The following is a 5,005-nucleotide window of genomic DNA, read 5'->3' on the forward strand; positions in this document are numbered from 1 at the left end:
CACTACGGTCCGTTCGCCCGCGGCCCGCGCACTACGTGTTCATGCGTCAGCACATTGAGAGGCGCGCTGTCGGCCGCCATCCATCCATCCAGCGCGCCTCTCAATGTGCTGACGCATGAACACGTAGTGGTCGGGCCGCGGGCGAACGGACCGTCGTGTGCGGAGCGGTCGAGTGTGCGAGCGAGGGAAAGGCTCTACTACACACGATACGGCCAGCGCCTCCTCTATTTTTACAATGCCAGCCGCATCGCCCGCTTCGCAATGGGAGCCGTTGGTACGCCTCACTTCAGATAGTTGCCGCGCTGCGGCGCTAGCCAGATGGTAGCACTGCTTACGTCATGGCTGCGTATGGGCGCGTGGTGGTGATAGCGCTGTCCTACTCCTACTCCTGGCGTCTGTCAGATTCTTGCTTCCTACCCCTTCTTGTGTACCCAAGCAACCACAGATATCCGTCGGACGTACGAGCTAGATCCGAACGTCCTTTTCCGAGATCGGACGTCCATCGGAAGTACGAACACAATCCGATTTCGGATATCTGTATTCGTACATCAGCCGGCCGTACGGACAGTGTCCATGTTTGTATATCCGCATGAGAGACGAGGTGTACGTCCGACTGATGTAAGGCCGAGTATTTTCCCAGGCGATGAGTATGGACGTTTTTTATTTCACAGAAAATTCCCGTCTTTCGTGTATGTATACCCAACAAACACAAAACCTCCTCAGAAACTCCAAAAAAGGATGGAATGTCCCAGTCCCAGTACAACGTTTATCAAACGTTTCCAGACCATAGAGGCACGACATAGAAACACAAGCAAAAAGGCAGTGCTCCCACTAAAGGTCTAGAAACGTTTTTTCTGGAGTGTTAAGCAGCAACAAAAGCGAGTTAATGCATTTTCGTCCCAGAAATGTAACTGGGCATAACGTTTTGGGACCAATGATTTTCAACAAGAAATAAAAATCGACTGCTCGCGCTCTCTTTTCTCTCTCCTTCGCGCCACAAGCTGCGGGGAGAGAAGGTTTTGCTCTTGCACTCGTCGTTTTGAGAGATGAAACGGCAGTTTCATTAGAACAGCTGAAGGAAGCGGTTAACCCCGCATCTCTCTCGGTGCATGCGTTTCTCGCACGTGGGCCGTCGGCTCCGTGCTGCAGGTAGGCGGCGGCGGTCTGCATTTTCATCGCGCCGCCGGCAGCGGCGGTCAACATCTTTCCCGTCTTCTAGCGTTTTCCCAGCTTGCGCCCAACTTCAAAATTGTGTGGTGGTCCCTCCAGGCGTCTCCGACTATCGGCACTCCTCGCTGCGCCGCTGTCTAGCAGAAGTGCGGTAATGGCCTCCCGTCGCTCGCCCGGCTTCCTCGCTGGACGGACGCCATTTTGCGCACGCTTATTCGCGCTGCCCCAGACGTTCGAGCACAAGCCCCAGCGCGCGGCAGTTCTTGCTCTCGTCACTGCGCCAACTGGGCTGTCGTGGACTTCGTAGCTACGGATTCACGGAAGTTTTCCCGCGCACCTCGGCGTGCCCACACCATTCCTTTTGGAACTGATGCCGCGGCTGCGCATCGCAAGTCCTTTGCGCAGCTCCACGGCCCTACTGATGCCGCTGTTCGAGGCGGCGTTCGTGGCAGCGGAGTTCGTGGTAATAGGTGACTCCTCGCACGCACCCTGCATTCCTCAGCGCCTCCGACGACTGCAGCACGTTGGTGGTGGCAGCGTGGCCGTCTACTACGGTCTGAGGCGGGAAGGACCTTCCGAGACCCGCCACTCTCTTTCTGCGAGTGCCCATGGATTAGCCTGCTCTACCAACTTCGCCACCGCGCAGCCATCCTGCCGCAGCGGTATAGTTTGTGCAGTGTTCGCGTGGTTATATTGACTCTCTCCCACTGGATTAATCGTGCCTTGATCTCGACTCCCACGCTGGACTGTGCCGCATGCGCGGTCTGCCGCACCATGGATGCAGCGCGCCACCGCACGTACCTGAGCACGTTCACCTTCCCGCCTGGCTCCAAGCAGTCTTATCCCCACACTTAGTCACAAAAAAATAAAACTCCCAGGATCGTTACGAGGGTGTAACGTGTAGTTTGAGCGCTCGCTGTGCTGTGAGAAGGCGCAGGACAGAAGCCTGCGTTTAATTGGTTTCAGCTGTTGCAGCCTTGTATTTCATCCCTGGGTTTCCGTAGGCAACGTCGTCAAGGTATGTTGGTTTATTTTAATTATTAATTTAATTTATTTATTTAAGCATACTGCAGGCCCTTTTCGCATTTTTTTTTTATTTTCGCCTAGTAGAACTAATATTTTTTTTCTGTTTTGATAACACGTCGCTGAAGCTTGCTCCGAGTCTCTAAGCGTGAGGGGGGTTTCAACTTGAAGAAAATCCGTGACCTGAAACTGCGTGTCTGCAGCGTACGCCCATCTCGTCTTTTCTTTTGTCACCGAAGTTGCTCTTTACATACGTTTGCTTTTGCATGTGCATATCTGCTTTTGAAGCCCTTAGAATGCTCGTTTAAGGTGCATCAACTTTCAGCCTGTATTATGTTTTACTTGCTTCATATTGCAGATTTCTCAGGGCTGGAGAAAAAAGTGGCCATCATATGCATGGCGCCGTCGTGTTATGTACACTGTGTATTAAATGGTGCATACGTTTGCGTCTGCTGTTTGTATTCATTCAGATTTGCGCCGTTGAACGTAAGTTTTTCGGCACGGACTTTCAATTCGGTCTGTATTGTTTTTCTTTGACTGAAACATGAATGCATTTTGATTGTGGTGGTGTATGGTGCGGTCGCCGGCATGGACGACAGGATGCAATTCGTGCTAAGAGCACACCTAGTAAACTAAAATTACTTCTGTATGGCGCTGCTATTTGCTCTTATATGAGCCAAATCGGGTGACTTTTTGAGTTCATATTTCCTTTGTGTGCAAAATGCTAGGACATTTCACGTAAACGGATAAGTACAGAACGGCCGAGCCAGCACGCATTCAGACGAGTGGAAAGGTGGATTACACCACCTGTAACGTAAGTATGCACCTGAAATTTGGCACATATGTGCGCTTGGATGCCTGCAGGCTGCACGAAAAATGAGGAATAATTTTATTGAACCAGAGCCGAGAAATCGAGCATTAACCTTTTGGGGCTTTCCATGGGACGCACAACTTTTTGGACATTGCTAGTTGTGGGGACGTTTTTTAGATGTGTTCGGGAAAAATGAGCACCTCCTGGGGAGATTGCAAATGTCCCGATGGGTCATTTTTGGGAGATTTTGAGGAGGTTTTGTGTTTGTTGGGTACTGTTTTATTTGCATCAGTTGGAGGGTTTGACGCGAAGATGTTTGTAAATTGATGCGATTCCACTCCTACCTGCAGTGCAAGAGCCGCCAACGAGCTAAATTTTTCTAAGAGGAGAAGCAGGGTGTTGCAGAATTTTGCAAGAACTCAATGACTAGTTTTATATTTATATAAAACTTCTCCAAATTAGTGGAGTTGTGCGACATGTCCATCGTTTGCCAGCTAAACTTGCCATTGGAACCATTCGTATCAAAACTCCTGTGCATTCTGCTATCATCATCATCATAGATGTCATTTCGCGGTCAGTCCAATCCAATCCACCAGTACGGCTCCGTAGGGCTGTAGCGCTGTTGTCGATTTATCGCGCAGTGTTGTCGCGCAGAGCTTTATAGCTCTGTTATTATAATGTGTGGCTTTGTTCGGTCTGTGGACGAAAGTAGTATGCAACTTAAGCAATTCGAAAGATATGGGAAGCGCCTGAAGCTCTTCTGGAACACCGGAATCCCGTACTGCGTCGACCTTGGTGTAAAGAAGGCTTAGTGCACATGTGATTGCCTACGAAGGTATGTATCCAGTACACTTCTTGGAACTTGCTTCTAGGACAATGCAGCATGCTCATATAACATTCGTTCACAGGACGGTGGGAGCAGTAAGCGCGAGGAGATGGCATCCACAAGTGTGTGCTCTTCTCACACTCCCGGGAGCCCTCAACTCGCGCGGCTAATTCCCACTCCTGTTCAAAGTTGCGGGACGGAGTATTTTCGCATCTCGTTAATTTTTAAGGCATCGCTAGGTTCACTGTGCCTATATAAAGAGTGACAACGCGCGAAAGGCAGACCATAGGAAGCACGTGTAGTTCGCAGTGATTCGCAACGGAAGCTTTGCGGCTTTCTGTGCACAGTCGCGTACAGTGCTGCGCAGGTTAGTGCCCTAAGGCCCATGAGAAGAAATAAAGAACAGATACATTGTCAAATATGGTGTGGAAAAGTGAGAGCTGTTATTGCCTTATACTTATTGAGGTGTTTGTTAAAGTGCATTATCTGTTATACTTGCAGCATTCAACACTTCTATTAATTGGTTCCAATGTTTTTACTTGGGCTGCTGCATTGTGCCATTTGTTTCACATGACTGATGTTTGCCGCGTTCTTTTTATTTCAGAAATCCTGTGGGTGGGAAGATTATGGATGTGTGTCCCAAGCTTGCCACATTTGAAGAGTCACATTTAAGAAATTTTCCGAATATAACCCATTGCTCTGCTGATGTATCATCAACCACAATAAAATATGCGTGCTATGCATCAAATTGTTTTTCGTTTCATAGCATCGCGCGGAGTGAAAAAAGCACGCATGCACCATATATGCGAATATTCGAGAAAGGTCCGCCAATGGACGTACTCAACTGGACGTCCGTCGGCGGGCGAACCGTATACCTTTGGCCACCTTTCGGGCGGCCGACAGACATCTAGCGGCTGTTTGCGGATGTTCAGCGGACGTACAGAACATCCGAAACAGACCTCTGTCGGCCGTCCGAAGGATATCGGTGGTTGCTTGGGTAGCTCTCGCTTCAACCGCGGCGTGGCGCTTTTTCGACAATCGGCTGGAGGGAGCGGTAGCTTCGCTCGCCGTTTGCAGAGATGGGCTGCGGCGTTCGCTCCACTTATCACTTGAGGATGGCAGCTGGCATACTTGAGGCGCTGCTTGAGGTCTTTGAGCCACTTATTGCTCTTCCT

General features: G+C 50.0%; 1 long non-coding RNA gene across 1 annotated transcript; it reads left to right on the forward strand.

Moving 5' to 3' along the window:
* The first annotated feature begins 3,286 nt into the window (after positions 1 to 3,286).
* Positions 3,287 to 4,581, forward strand: LOC149350160 (uncharacterized). Its single transcript, XR_016289440.1, has 2 exons — positions 3,287 to 3,839; positions 4,435 to 4,581. It is a non-coding gene; the product is annotated as an uncharacterized LOC149350160 (long non-coding RNA).
* Positions 4,582 to 5,005: the final 424 nt, after the last annotated feature.

The sequence above is a fragment of the Amblyomma mixtum genome, chromosome 3, assembly GCF_055824585.1.
Source record: "Amblyomma mixtum isolate Tamu chromosome 3, ASM5582458v1, whole genome shotgun sequence".
In the NCBI taxonomy this organism is placed as follows: Eukaryota; Metazoa; Arthropoda; class Arachnida; order Ixodida; family Ixodidae; genus Amblyomma; species Amblyomma mixtum.